Source organism: Schistocerca nitens, chromosome 9, assembly GCF_023898315.1.
Source record: "Schistocerca nitens isolate TAMUIC-IGC-003100 chromosome 9, iqSchNite1.1, whole genome shotgun sequence".
Taxonomy (NCBI): Eukaryota; Metazoa; Arthropoda; class Insecta; order Orthoptera; family Acrididae; genus Schistocerca; species Schistocerca nitens.
The window spans coordinates 369,720,344-369,735,837 of NC_064622.1; the positions used below are offsets into that span (position 1 = coordinate 369,720,344).

The 15,494-nt window shown below is 43.5% G+C and overlaps 1 long non-coding RNA gene and 1 other non-coding gene across 2 annotated transcripts in view; both read left to right on the plus strand.

Moving 5' to 3' along the window:
- LOC126203404 (uncharacterized) overlaps positions 1-15,494 on the plus strand; it is a 1,362,544-nt gene that overhangs the window by 544,727 nt on the left and 802,323 nt on the right. The window lies entirely within an intron of this gene.
- On the plus strand, positions 4,889-4,963 carry Trnal-caa (transfer RNA leucine (anticodon CAA)). The gene has a single exon. It is a non-coding gene; the product is annotated as a tRNA-Leu (tRNA).

Consider the following 15,494-nt stretch of genomic DNA (forward strand, 5'->3'; position numbering starts at 1 on the left):
TCTCTGGCAGTAACGCACATTTTTGCGCCTGTTATTCATCTGGCTACCGAACTGTTGAGGAGTCCTTGGGGTATATTGGCCCAGTCCTCTCTCAAGGAGTCAGTTCTTGCACGGTTCGAAAATTGGGAGAAAAACACGTCTGCCAAGAGCATCCCAAGCATGCTCTATAGGATTCGCGCACAAGATTACACAGGACATTCCGTATATTCAATATCTTCAGTTTCCAATGAGTCGGATTCCTGAGCGGTCATGTGGTGAGCGAAGATTGTCGTCCTAAACAGAAAGGCAGGACACGCCGCTCCCCTAATCAGACGGAGCTGATCCAAAATAATCTCCCTGCAATAACACTATGCTGCAATGGTACTTCGCGCGGAGGTTTGCAGCGGGGTTCGGCCATTGTGCATAATGCCTGCCCACACCGTAACGCCTAGGCCATATCGGTGACGTTCGTGACCACTCCATGTTGTGTAACGTGTTCGCCTCTCTCTCCAGATTAACTGGTCACCTGAATCTTGCAAGATCTGCAGCGAGTGAGATGTCTGTTCCTACATGTCGATCCTCATGCCTGTTCCTACGTATCGATCCTCCTACGGCGTCGAGGTTAGTCCACGACCACCGTCATTCTTTCGAATAGCATTTCCATCTTCAGCGGCCTTTGTTAACTGCGAGGTGACGTTTTTGGACACACCCATTACTGTGGCGACAGTAGTGACACTTTGCCATTCTTTGAGCTCGCCCACCACCATAAATACTCAAATGAGGTCTTACCGACATGTTGCCGTACCACAGGGAATGTCGCACTAACCGTTTCCACAACCACCTTCGTGAGACACCGTACTGCAGTGAGACACCGTAGTGCACAAACTGTCGAATGCACACTAAGTGCTCGTGTATAGGCTTCGTTGCAGTCAGCCCTTAACTCAAGAGGTAACCTTTCTGTAACGTATACTACGAGGCATATCCTCTGGCAGCCCTATCTTTAAACCAAGATTTAAGCCGTAAATCATTTGAAAATTTGTTATGTTATATAACATTTTTAGGAGATGGGACCTAGATAAACTGAAAGAACCAGAGGTTGTACAGGGTTTCAGGGAGAGCATAAGGGAACAATTGACAGGAATGGGGGAAAGAAATACAGTAGAAGAAGAATGGGTAGCTTCGAGGATTGAAATAGTGAAGGCAGCAAAGGATCAAATAGGTAAAACGACTAGGGCTAGTAGAAACCCTTGGGTAACAGAAGAAATATTGAATTTAATTGATGAAAGGAGAAAATATAAAAATGCAGTAAATGAAACAGGCAAAAAGGAATACAAACGCCTCAAAAATGAGATCGACAGGAAGTGCAAAATAGCTAAGCAAGGATGGCTAGAGGACAAATGTAAGGATATAGAGGGTTATCTCACTAGGGGTAAGATAGATACTGCCTACAGGAAAATTAAAGAGACCTTTGGAGAAAGGAGAACCATTTGCATGAATATCAAGAGCTTTGATGGAAACCCAGTTCTAAGCAAAGAAGGGAAAGCAGAAAGGTGGAAGGAGTACATAGAGGGTCTACACAAGGGCGATGTACTTGAGGACAATATTATGGAAATGGAAGAGGATGTAGATGAAGATGAAATGGGAGATATGATAGTTCTGAGAAAACTCTACCATCTGGTGAGCGAGACGTATGAGAAAAGTGACATACCCTCAGACTTCAAGAAGAATATAATACTTCCAATCCCAAAGAAAGCAGCTGTTGACAGGTGTGAAAATTACCGAACTATCAGTTTAATAAGTCACAGCTGCAAAATACTAACACGAATTCTTTACAGACGAATGGAAAAACTGGTAGAAGCCGACCTCGGGGAAGATCAGTTTGGATTCCGTAGAAATACGGGATACGTGAGGCAATACTGACCTTACGACTTATCTTGGAAAATAGATTAAGGAAAGGCAAACCTACGTTTCTAGCATTTGTAGACTTAGAGAAAACTATTGACAATGTTGAGTGGAATACTCTCTTTCAAATTCTGAAGGTGGCAGGGGTAAAATACAGGAAGTGAAAGGCTATTTACAATTTGTACAGAAACCAGATGACAGTTACAAGAGTCGAGGGACATGAAAGGGAAGCAGTGGTTGAGAAGGGAGTGAGACAGGGTTGTAGCCTCTCCCCGATGTTATTTAATCTGTATATTGAGCAAGCAGTAAAGGAAACAAAAGAAAAATTCGGAGTAGGTATTAAAATCGATGGAGAAGAAATAAAAACTTTGAGGTTCGCCGATGACATTGTAATTCTGTCAGAGACAGCAATGGACTTGGAAGAGCAGTTGAACGGAATGGACAGTGTCTTGAAAGGAGGATATAAGATGAACATCAACAAAAGTGAAACGAGTATAATGGAATGTAGTCGAATTAAGTCGCGGGATGCTGAGGGAATTAGATTAGGAAATGATACACCTAAAGTAGTAAAGGAGATTTGCTATTTGGGGAGCAAAATAACTGACGATGGCCGAAGTAGAGAGGATATAAAATGTAGACTGGCAGTGGTAAGGAAAGCGATTCTGAAGAAGAGAAATTTGTTAACATCGAGTATAGATTTAAGTCTCAGGAAGTCGTTTCTGAAAGTATTTGTATGGAGTGTAGCCATGTATGAAAGTGAAACATGGACGATAAATAGTTTGGACAAGAAGAGAATAGAAGCTTTGGAAATGTGGTGCTACAGAAGAACGCTGAAGATTAGATGGGTAGATCAAATAACTAATGAGGAGGTATTGAATAGAATTGCGGAGAAGAGGAGCTTGTGGCACAACTTGACTAGAAGAAGGGATCGGTTGGTAGGACATGTTCTGAGACATCGAGGGATCACCAATTCAGTATTGGAGGGCAGCGTGGAGGGTAAAAATCGAAGACGGAGACCAAGAGTTGAATACACTAAGCAGATTCAGAAGGATGTAGGCTGCAGTAGGTACTGGGAGATGAAGAAGCTTGCACAGGATAGAGTAGCATGGAGAGCTGCATCAAACCAGTCTCAGGACTGAAGACCACAACAACATATACCATTTATGGTTGCAACTATAAAAGTGATGTTTAAATGCTACTTGTTGCTTTTATTGCACTGAATAAAATGGCTCTGAGCACTATTGGACTTAACATCTATGGTCATCAGTCCCCTAGAACTTAGAACTACTTAAACCTAACTAACCTAAGGACAGCACACAACACCCAGCCATCACGAGACAGAGAAAATCCCTGACCCCGCCGGGAATCGAACCCGGGAACTCGGGCGTGGGAAGCGAGGACGCTACCGCACGACCACGAGATGCGGGCTGCACTGAATAAAGCCAGCAGTAATTTATTTTTGTATCACGCAAAAATTACATGCCTTTGTAAAACTTTTTCAATAGTACACGTAAACGAATTGTTAGAGAACTGCATTTTACGTTCTGAAAAATTATGGTATCTCTGTAGAAAGCAAAGTTTCGCATAAAACTGATTTCCGGGGTTTAGACTTGCATGTAAAAACAGAACTCGATAGTCAGAAAAAGAAAGCCTGCTAAATTAACATTCAGTACTGAGATCTTCATTTTTCTTCACCACCGCTCAGAACACATTTAATTTTAACTAGCACTTTTAGTATTTTGTTGGAGAAAGAGAAAGGTGCTCATCACCATTGTCCTAAAGTTCTTCCTGTGCATGGTCCTCTTGCTCGCTAACAGAATTGTGATCACTGATTACAGAAAAATTATCTTCTTCGTCTACTTCTTGTTCTATGTCACTGACATCATCTTCCATCCACCGACTAAAATTTTAATCGAACTTGAAGTGCGTAAAATTATCACATTCTTGCGAACACATTTTGTACTGATAACAGGTGCGTAGTTCACATGTGAACAATATATGTCAGCAACAATCAAATAAGACGATAACGCAACTGACGATAGTAACTTGTTGTATTTGCGATTTAAAGATGGTAGGTAGTGTATGAAGCCATCCCGCCATAACTGACCTGCTAGAGCGGATTAGAAAATTCTGGCGCGGTCTGAGAGACCACACCTCGTGAGATAAGGGTTAACACGGTTCGTCCTCTTTATTTCTTTTTTACTATCATAGGCTGGGTATTCCGTAGCAATTGTCGGTAGTTCTGTAAAATTGGAAGTTGTTCCTTAGGAAGTGTCAGTTGTTCCTTATCAACTCTCAAGCAGTGTGCAGCCCACCCTGCCTGCAGTTCAAAACAATACTCAGCGTCACCTTGACAGATAACAACCGAGAATTCGCCTTTAACCGTGATGGTGGATACACGTGTTTCCACTGCTTGCTTTCTTGCCTTGCCTCGGGATCATATTGATAAACTTGTCAATAGTGATAGGGGGCTAACGAATTATCTGGATTCGCCAGACACAGCTACAGGACTGGGCTTCTACCTCGGTTGAATGGGTATGGGCAGTAGCAGCACCCAGTGGCGGACGATCTTTCTGATGTTCAAAATATCTTGTAAGATATCAAAAACTCACCCATAACTGACTTAAGCTGTTTCCACCATCACCTCGAGTATGGTATCACGAGGGTCCTCGGGAATAACGTCCTCCACTTCTTCAGCGAGACCCTGTGCTTCAGAAGATGGTCTGCCACTTCTTCGTCATCCGGATCTGTTTAACACACTGGAAGCGCCTTCGCTATCCGACACCACTGTCATATGATAGTGCGTTGTAGCTGTACACTTCCACCGAGTCACCATGGATATCCAGAATGAGATTTTCACTCTGCAGCGGAGTGTGCGCTGATATGAAACTTCCTGGCAGATTAAAACTGTGTGCCTGCCGGTTTCGCAGGAGAACTTCTGTAAAGTTTGGAACGTAGGAGACGAGGTACTGGCGGAAGTAAATCTATGAGAGAGGGCCTGAGTCGTGCTTGGGTAGCTCAGTTGGTAGAGCACTTGCCCGCAAAAGGCAAAGGTCCCGAGTTCGAGTCTCGGTCCGACACACAGTTTTAATCTGCCAGGAAGTTTCATCATGGATATGTTCCCCTTGAAATCCAGAAAACGATATTCCACTTTATCGGTGGGCTGCAACTTTTTCTTTTGACTCTTCTGGTAGGGTGGAACCGTAATGTAACGCAGGGGTTTCCGCGTTTACGTGAACTGCAGAGATGTACCCGCAAATAACAAAAAAATTAGTAATGGAACGTCGTTTTTCGAGGTAATAATTTACACTTTGTGGATATCCCTTGCAGCTGCGCGACGATGTATAACACCAGGAAAATCATAAGCCGACATAAGTAAACGTCGCATCAGTAATGAGCAAATATTTGAAGTTGGTGAACTCCGTGAACCCGACTTTTATGCCTTGGACTTTTATGATTTAACGCCCTCTCTTGAATCACTGATGTGAAGTGTTCATCTGGCCTCTGCCTGCCACTATCTGAACTACCTGCCTGGGAAAAACACCTCGAAAATCCCGAACATTTGCAATAAATCCAATCATAAAATCGTCCGTCGTCTATCGACGATAATTTGGCTGATTCCCACAGTATCCATGGAGAAGTCCGGGGAGTATGGTGGATGGTACAGTACTTCCCAGTCCCATCGTCCGAACAGAGAAGCCACAGCTTGCGCCGTATGCCGTGCAAAATTATGGGTGGGTTGCGCAGAAAGTTTCGCCGCTTCTTTCGCAAAGCTGGTCGCAGGTTATGCTCCAAAAACGAATAGTAATACTGTGCATTGACGGTCTGCCGTGGAGGAACGTAATGCGTTAGGATAACACCATTGCAGTCGTACACGAGAATCACCAAAACTTTCACCATACTGGGGCTCTGACGCACTTCCGACTTTCGCGGTGACCCATAATGACGCCATTCGTTGGATTGGCGTTTCAGTTTTGGCTTCGTGGCATTCGCTTCAGAACTGTTCCAGAGATTCGACAGGCAGGAGACCGCTCCATTCGCACCATCAACAGGACAGGCTCTGCTAATGGTATACTACGCCCTCCATATCGCTGGCAACGGGTTCTATACAACGCTGGTGACTACTCTGAAGGACAGTAACAGATGCAAACATGTAATTCTTCTGTATCGGTTGTGAATAAATCGTTGCCACTATTTAAGTTCCAACCCTCGTATTTACTTTTATAAAATGAACTACGAATCCGTCGTCCACATTCAGTGAATTTTAACTAAGATCTGTTAAAATCTGGGTTTACCTAGGACAGTTGTACAAAAACCTCCCAAGGACGCCCTCGGACGCCATCAAAACTAGAACATTTCCGGGGAAATCTGGATGTATGGCAGCTCTAATCTGATTATAAACCTGTAAGTTACCTTCTTCAATCCACTTTTCCGCCTATTTATTTATGACCTGTCTTGAGATTTGAAGACTTCGGCTGTAAAGAATAGCAAGCGACAAGTTCATTATTTTGAGAAATTCCGGGGAAAAGATTCAGTAAAATCTCTGAAATAAGATATTTCAAGTATATCCACCCTGACATTCGTGTAAATAGACATACAGAGCTTACGAGAGATAGAGAAAGAATTAAATTTGATTGGTCCTAGTATATGATAGACAGACAGTGAGGATAGGAGTCACTGAGAAACATCTTTGTTTGCTGCACTTGAATATGTAATACGCAGTCAGATGGAAACCGGACACATGCCACGAGGGACCATAGAATGTTCCCCTTCTAAAGTAATCACCACACGCCTGAAGACACACCTCCCATTAATGTATGAGACTATCAATTTCTGTTTCGCCCAACGCGGTCAGCCGCTGAAGGAATCACAGTTGCACCCACTCTTTGCACTTTCTCGTCAGACTGAAACCGACCTCCAAGCATGTCTTTCTTCAGGTCACCAAAGCTGTGAAAAACACACGGTGAAAGATCTGAACTGTACGGATGATGTTGCGGTGTTTCCCGATAACGTTGCTGAAGCGCAGACGTCGTCCGATTAGCAATGTGTGTGTGTGTGTGTGTGTGTGTGTGTGTGTGTGTGTGTGTGGGCGGGTACGTGTGGGGGGGGGGGGGGAGGAAGGCGTTATCGTGCAACAGGAAGATTCTGTCCGAGAGCGTTCCGACAACCGGAGAGCAAAATGGCTCTGAGCACTATGGGACGTAACATCTATGGTCATCAGTCCCCTAGAACTTAGAACTACTTAAACCTAACTAATCTAAGGACAGCACACAACACCCAGCCATTACGAGGCAGAGAAAATCCCGGACCCCGCCGGGAATCGAACCCGGGAACCCGTGCGTGGGAAGCGAGAACGCTACCGCACGACCACGAGATGCGGGCACCGGAGAGCAAACCGCAAAGCCAACAGTGGAAACATCCCACTTCTGCCCTGCCAAGGAATTCCAAAGCTGTTCACACAAGTTCCGGTAAGGTCACGATGACATTCTTCTTCGACTGCAAGGACTCTCTGCTCATCGAGTTCCTCGAGTGTGGAACCAAAATCAATGCGTAACGCCATGAAGACACTTTGCAGAAACTGAGATGTGCCATCACGTCAAAACACCCAGGAACGCTGTCAGTTGGAAGCGTTATTTTGAATGATAATGCCCACCCCCACAACACTGGAAAAGACTACAACAATCTACGTACAGCCCGGATCTTTCATGGTGTGATTTTCACATCTTTGGTGACCTGAAGAAAGACATGCTTGAATGTCGGTTCCAGTCGTACGATGATGCGCAAGAGTGGGTGCGGTTGTGGATCTGTCAGCGACCGACAGTGTTCTGCGAAAAAGAAATTGATCGTCTCCTCTCACAGTGGGATATATGTGGTAAAGTATGTGATGATTACTTTTGAATGGAACCAATCTATGATCCAGTTGGGGGGGGGGCGTTCTGTTTTCGTTTATAGCAACAACTTTCTGAGCTCACGTCTGTCGGTACAATTCTATTTTCCCAGATTCTAGTGGAACTTGCTGGACGCTTTTACCATTCAAGCCATCCATGGAAACCTGCTGCCTGACTAAAAACTCCCAATCTGTATAATGGTTACACGGTTTTCCAAATTCAACCCTGGAAGTTACACAGTCTAGAGTAGTAGGACTGTGGTGGGAAGTTCCAGTCGTGTAGAATGTTACCTGTGGAGGCCAAACGTCTTGCCAAAGCATTGATGGGATGTCTGGGAACACCAGCAGAGAACTACCACTTCACATCTAAAGTACAAGAACTGTGACTGAATAGGGTGATGCGTTCAGTCAAGACAGTTCACATTTGTATTCAATGTAAATTATTCAGTAACCGTTACATAGAACAGTTGCCAATTATTAGATAATTGCTAAGCTTCACCCCAAAAAACCGGCTACAAAAGAACTGCTTCTAAACGACGAAGACTGAAATTCATCGATTCCGCCGGCTGGTGTGGCCGAGTGGTTCTAGGCACTTCAGTCTGGAACCGCGCGACCGCTACGGTCGCAGGTTCGAATCCTGCCTCGGCCATGGATGTGTGTGATGTCCTTAGGTTAGTTAGGTTTAATTAGTTCTAAGTTATAGGGGACTGATGACCTCAGATGTTAAGTCCCATAGTGCTCAGAGCCATTTGAACCAACCATCTATTCCAGCGCTGGAAGACCAATTTTGTGGAGAAGCAACCCATGTATCAAATTGGTGAGACAATATGGGCAGTTCCTGAGTACCACATTCTAAAGGGTTTTCTCCACATGGGAAATAGCGTACATGGTGCAAAAAAATTCTTGTTTGCAACATTGCATTGTAATAATAGTATGAGTATTATCAACGAATATAAAAATAATTGTCATTTATGCTGAGGTTACATAGCATTCATGTAAGTTCAAGGAGCAACTAGGCTGACAGTTACTGGAAGATGAAGCTTTATCCACAATATATTATGCCTGGAAGTATGACAACGCTTTGACACCATTTGTACCATTTGTGGTGGATTGCAGTCCTTGGACAACTCCTTAAAAGTATGCTGGATTATTGTCGAACCCGGGCAACTCGTTAACTATGCATTTGCTCTAATGTTCTGCCTTACTCTTAAGAAGTCGGGCCTGGTGGCTTCGCGTAAAACGGCAAACCAAAAGACTGCGTGGTCGAGTCCTGGTCAGACCACAGATTATTCAGTTTCTCTTTAACCTAGCCTCCACCTCTCCATGATATGAAGATATGCCAGGAACGACGTGTAATTCTGACTCCACGTTAAGGTGTAGGAATTGTATTCCATAAAGAAGGGTTTCCTAGACTTTTTGTCAATGCATACCATCTGAGAGTTTTGGAGTTTTGGGCGCACTCCTATAGTTTGTTGACTTTTAATGAACCCTGAGGTGGAGTGTGGGGGAGACGGGATTGAACGATGGTTGGCGCAGAGTTGAGGAACGGTACGGGTGGGGGAAATTTCGCCATCTTGCTCAGAGTTGACAACAGAAATTCAGTTTTTGGGGTGTGCCAGATGTGACACACACAAGTAATAAGGTTTCGTGGAAACACTTTTTTACAGGGTCGTACATGTTCACATGTGGTACTATTTGAAGAGCGAAAGAATTGCACTCTCGCGGTTGTAGTGACATCGTTTCTTCAGTGTTGGAATACATTACTTCAATTCTCCTTTGTACCGTACTGTTGGCTAACGGAACTTTAAGTATTTCTTTGGTCGCCGTTTCCCCGAAAATTGCTTGGACCATGCCTCTAGCCGCGAGCAATGCGAGAGTCTCACGAGCAGTGTGAGGTTTTCCTTCCTTTGCAGTTCTAGAAGTACCCGATCTGAGGCTATTATCAAGTCAGTGTCAGTGTTAGTAAACTCTGTCATGCATTTCGAGCCTTTTTTACACAACGTAGATTTTTTTTGAAAAAAGTCGGTAAGTTTACCAACTAACTGAGAGTGCTTAGAACTTTGAAGCAGTTTTAATAATGAATGTTTCATGCACTGATTTGAAGACAAAAAAATGTTCAAATGTGTGTGAAATCTTATGGGACTTAACTGCTAAGGTCATCAGTCCCTAAGCTTACACACTACTTAACCTAAATTACCCTAAGGACAAACACACACACACCCATGTCCGAGGGAGGACTCGAACCTCCGCCGGGACCAGCCGCAGCGCCTTAGACCGCTCGGCTAATACGATTTGAAGACATTTATAAGCATGCAATGCATTGGGAAATTGGGTTATCATCGGTTCCTGTACTGGCCTTTAAAAAGGCAAACTGTAAGTCCTTTGATCATAAGCCTGCTTGCTCTTAGGTGTTGATTCAGGTTTTTTAACTGCATCGTTGGAGTAAAAGGAGCTTCCTGACTTAAAAATCGTTTCAAGGTTAACTTAGAACACAATTATGTATAAGTCCCACGATTAAGTTAAACTTTACATTATGGCTATAGCAGTCAAAGGTCAGCTCGCTGTAATATGGACACTGCTTAGAGACGTAATATTTCTTCGCATAACAATGCCGTTTACCGGAAAGCCAATCAAGGCGACAATAACGACAGTAAACCAGTCACTGCGGGATGATTACAGCAGCGTCACACATTGAGACTCCGCATAAGATGGCAGCAGGTGTAAAGTGAAACGAAAACTGTCGTATAACAATGGACAAGATCAGATCAAAATATCGACAACGTAAAAACAGCATGAATCGTTTCCGGCCAAGGCAGCAACGACTGAAAAAAGGAGGGCGTTGCTGTATCCTGTGCACAGCTCGGAACAACTGCGGTAAATCAGTTTTCATTAACATTATACACATGCTACTTTTATCAATGTGTTTTCTCAGTAACATTTAACTTTAAAAATAAGTTAACGTCAGAGAATATTTCACTTACACTAGTAAGTTTTTTGTTTACTTGTACAGTACATGTACCACCTGAAACGTCCTTGCGTACCGCTGGTGGTATACCCCCACCATCTGGGAACCCCTGTCCTACAGGATTAATGCGGTAGATCAGGGACATGCTAGTCGCCGAGGCGTGCTATTGAAAGACTTGTCTCAGACTTTTGAGCCCCACGACGGCCATACTGAAAGTAACAAGTAACAATTTAAATTTTTTTAAACTATATATGAAGGTAGTATCTGTTCCCGAAAAATACCATTGATGACCGTGCAGCTTCTCTAGAAAGAAGTGATAATTAAATCGACACCCTAGCTGCAAACAAGCGTTGATATACATCATTGGGGACGTGCGTGCGCCGACCGGGACTCTAACCCGGGATCTCCTGCTTACATTGTAGCAACTGCTGCTTAGTTGGTACGAAGTGCTTTCTGTGGTGGTTTTCGTCAAAATTAAATAAAATACCGTCTTAGTTATACGACTGTTGGAGAATTTAATTTAGCCGGCCGGGGTGGCCGAGCGGTTCTAGGCTCTACAGTCTGGAACCGCGCGACCGCTGTGGTCGCAGGTTCGAATCCTGCCTCGGGCATGGATGTGTGTGATGTCCTTTGGTTAGTTAGGTTTAAGTAGTTCTAAGTTCTAGTGAATGATGACCTTAGAAGAGTGCTCAGAGCCATTTGAACCATTTGATAATTTAATTTATATTGATAATTAGTCGTTTTTGGGTTGTTACAGGCTTATAACCAGCGTTTTGCGACAGTTTGCCGTTTCAAGGCAAGGCGCATTGAAGATTTATCATAAATACACCACTGTTGGTAGGATTTGTTACAATTAAATGTCAATTGATAACACATGAAAAAGTCCTTAGAAGATTTTAAGATGAACAGTAATAATGCTCAAAACTGTATGCTATTACTGTAGTAATGTTGTTAGTGGAGTGCATTTACAGTTTTCGAGGAAGTAGGTTTTCACCTCGGCACATTGTGTGTATTGTGTATTGAACTGGGGACCTAGAAACGGTGGAGACGCTTCGTTCCCGCCGTAGCCCTCAGTGGTTCACTAAGTAAGTAAATAATCCGCTAATTTCTATGTGGGAGGTCAAGAAATCAACTTCACTTCCAGTCCCTTCCCATTCAATTTATCCACTCATTGAATTACTTATCCGTAAACAGTGTCATTAATATGAGAGCTCGGAAATAAATGAGGCTATCTACCTGTGAAAGCACATGCTTTGCACCAACTTCGAAGATAACCGTGACTCTGTTTTAATTTGAGATATCTATCCATCGAACGAAGTGGCGCAGTGGTTTGCACACTGGACTCGCATTCAGAAGGACGACGTTTCAAATCCATCCAGATTTAGATTTTCCATGATTATGTTAAACAGCTCCAGGCAGATGCCGGGGTCGTTGCTTTGAAAACGGCACGGCTGATTTCCCTCCGCATCCTTTCGTCATCCGTGCTTGTGCTCCGTCTCTAATGACCGCGTTGCCGACGGGACCTCAAACACAAATCTTCCTTCCTTGGGATCTCTTCCCCGGGAAGATCATTAGAAATAAGTCTCAGACGGATGAGTAAAGGTGAAGGAATTGGCGGCGTTTTCTTTGAGGTAGTATACATGCAGTTAAATGGATTGAGTCCTTGCAATGACGGAGAGCTTTGTCGAGATCTGCAGTGTCAGGATTTGAACCCGGATGCTGACGAATACCCGTCTGGGGTGTTAACCTCTGCACCGAATCTCTCGGCACAGTTTCCTAGTGAGAAGCTTGCTGCTTGGATGCACTCTTGACACGAGCAACTCACGTAGTGTCGTAGTCTGCAGTACGACCAGCTTTACTTAAGATTTCCTAGAGCCATATTTTATTACGCGGCACTCGCGGAATAACCAGTCAGCTGCAGCGACATGAAAGAACCCGCCAGAGCGGAGTTCACGGAATGCAGGTTGTTAATGCTCGCATAAACAGCCGAGTTTGCGCACTTTTTCGTAGCGTCTACCTCCGGCCGTACTTAGCCGACGCAAACTGGTCGCTGCTCTTGGATGTGGCGTGATTTAAATAGTCGAGCGGGCATTAAGTTTCGCTAATAACCTGGAAATTGGCAGCGTAGCGACAGGGATCACATAACTTGTAGTAAATATTGCTACAGCGCTAAATATCTCCAGCTGGACGAGAGGCCTTGGATGGGAAATGGGTTGCAGTAGGTTGTTGATTGATTGCTTGCTGGAGGCAGCGGCAGGTAAATGCGTAAAGGTAATCTCCCCAACTTACCTATACAGCTTTTAGTGCATGAGAAAGTTCGCGTATGGAATGCACACATATTTCTTTTTTTCTTACTGTGGGAGGGATTGCATCAGCCATCGCTATTTACGTTAATGTATTTTATTGTACTTTACCGGTATTGTTTCCGCATTCATTTGTGTAAGGTAAACACTTACGTTGTTACACAAAGCAAGTACTACAGCTAACATTTGTTGTTGTGAATACTCGCATTTTTCTTCCTTTCTTAGGTGTAAGCACAATGCTCAATAATCAAAGCCTGCCTCTCCTTTACACGTGAGATTACAACACAATAACGACTTAGGACTGTCTCTTAATATTAATCAAAATTACACTTATCTGACAAAAACATAAAGTTACAGTCGATTTTGTTGTAAGTTATTGACTCGTAGAAATTTTGGCTGTAGAATGGATTGCACAGTATTGCCGCTAAGATGTTGGATAATGTTAGACATTTACATTAGATATAAGAACGTAGGCTTCCGCGGCCGGTGTCATAGTGATTAAAATTCTTCTGTGTGTCGTGCCCTGAGGAAGGCCGTTGCATTTCGGCCGAAATGTCGGTTTTGGTTTATTATTGTTGTTAGTTTTTAGCAATGACGCGGCATAATACCCAGAAGAATTTTAATCACTATTTATATTAGACTCTACACACAAATTAAGTGTTTCAGTTAAACAAACTACAGTAAACCTTAATCTTTAATAGCTATTATAAAATCTTTAACAGGTTTACAAAATTGTTATACGTAGTTGTCATATTTATATCTCTACTTCTTATCAAAATTTGTGCAATGTATCTCTATCAAAACACAAGGAGAACTTGGGGAATAGCCTGATATATGTGTGAGTTACTTTTTATTTGCATAGAAACATCTCTTAAGTTGAGAATGCAGTTTTTGTTTGCTAACTTAGCTTTTTCATTTAGTATTCAGTTTTTAGGTTATTGGTTATGTGAATAGATTTCAGTTTATTCTGCCAGACTGATATTTTTTTTATTATTTTCGTTGGGTGTTTCACAAGGAGAGGAGAATATATCAGGAGGCGGCACTATAGCAAATGTAGAATAAAAGAAATCGTATAAATTAGACTGCAATTTCAGTGTGCGTTGAGTTACAGCTTTTTGAAAACCATGCAGAATGGGAATGCGCCATAATTTATCAAGACCACGCAAGAATTCAAAATAAATTTTAAAAAACCCACCGTCTATGTCAAATGGTTCTGAGCGCTATGAGACTTAACTTCTGAGGTCATCAGTCGCCTAGAACTTAGAACTAATTAAACCTAACTAACCTAAGGACATCACACACATCCTCGCCCGAGGCAGGATTCGAACCTCCGACCGTAGCGGTCGCTCGGTTCCAGGCTGTAGCGCCTAGAACCGCACGGCCCCTCCGGCCGGCCGTCTATGTGAATAAAACAACGCGCGTAGCTCTTCTGAGGATGTTTTGAAATATTTTTGTGGAGCTAACAATTTTTCTAATGTTCGGCTGTTACATAAATACTTTCTTTATGGATTTCGGTTTCCATTCTTCTTCACAGACAAAAACTCTTGGTATGTAATGACTAGCGAATTTAGGAACCACTGAAAATGAGCAATGCGGTTGACACTCCTGTGTCAGACGCATAGGAGGTGTTGCCTGAAGGGTAGATGTGCATGCTTTTCCACCTTGCAGCAAGAACAAGCAGCCTCTCGCAGTGACTGTGACACTTCGTTTTAAGAGTAAGGATACATAATCCTGTAAGACGATTCGGAGATAATATGCCCAATTAATCGAATGTTAATCACACACTATATAATCAAAGGAATCAGGAATGTCGCGAATGGCGGACCCGCCACTATAAAAGGAGGCTGGGAGTACTGGGTTGTCAGTAGAGAAGCTCTAACAACACACGGGGTCGATAAGGAGGGATCACTGACTTTGAACGTGGGCTACTCATTGGATATCACCCGAGTGACAAATCCGTCAGGGGCATTTCAACCTTTCTAAAGCCGCCGAAGTTGGTGATGCGACTGTGAAGTAGCAACGGCCGACATATTCTGGCGGACAGGTCTCCGTCGAGAGCTGTAGAGGGTAGTTGCAAAAACGTCGCATGAAATCAACGGAAGGAATCACTCGCGAGCTTCAAAATGCTGCCAGCAGCCCAGGTAGCACACCGGATTTATTTATTTAGTGGAAAATACTGTTCTCCTTTATTCAGATACCATTGCAGACCTTCAAAGTAATCTCCTTCGGACACGATACTATGATTCCAGCGTTCAGTTCAATGTTCGAAACGCTCCCTGAGGCTCCCTTTTTGATAGTGTGTTGGGGGACACCCGAAATTTGATTGTTTGGTTCTCGATCACCTTGAAAATAACGACACCGTAGCTCTTTGTTCAGCTGGCCGGAGTGGCCGAGCGGTTCTAGGCTCTACAGTCTGGAACCGCGCGACCGCTACGGTCGCAGGTTCGAATCCTGCCTC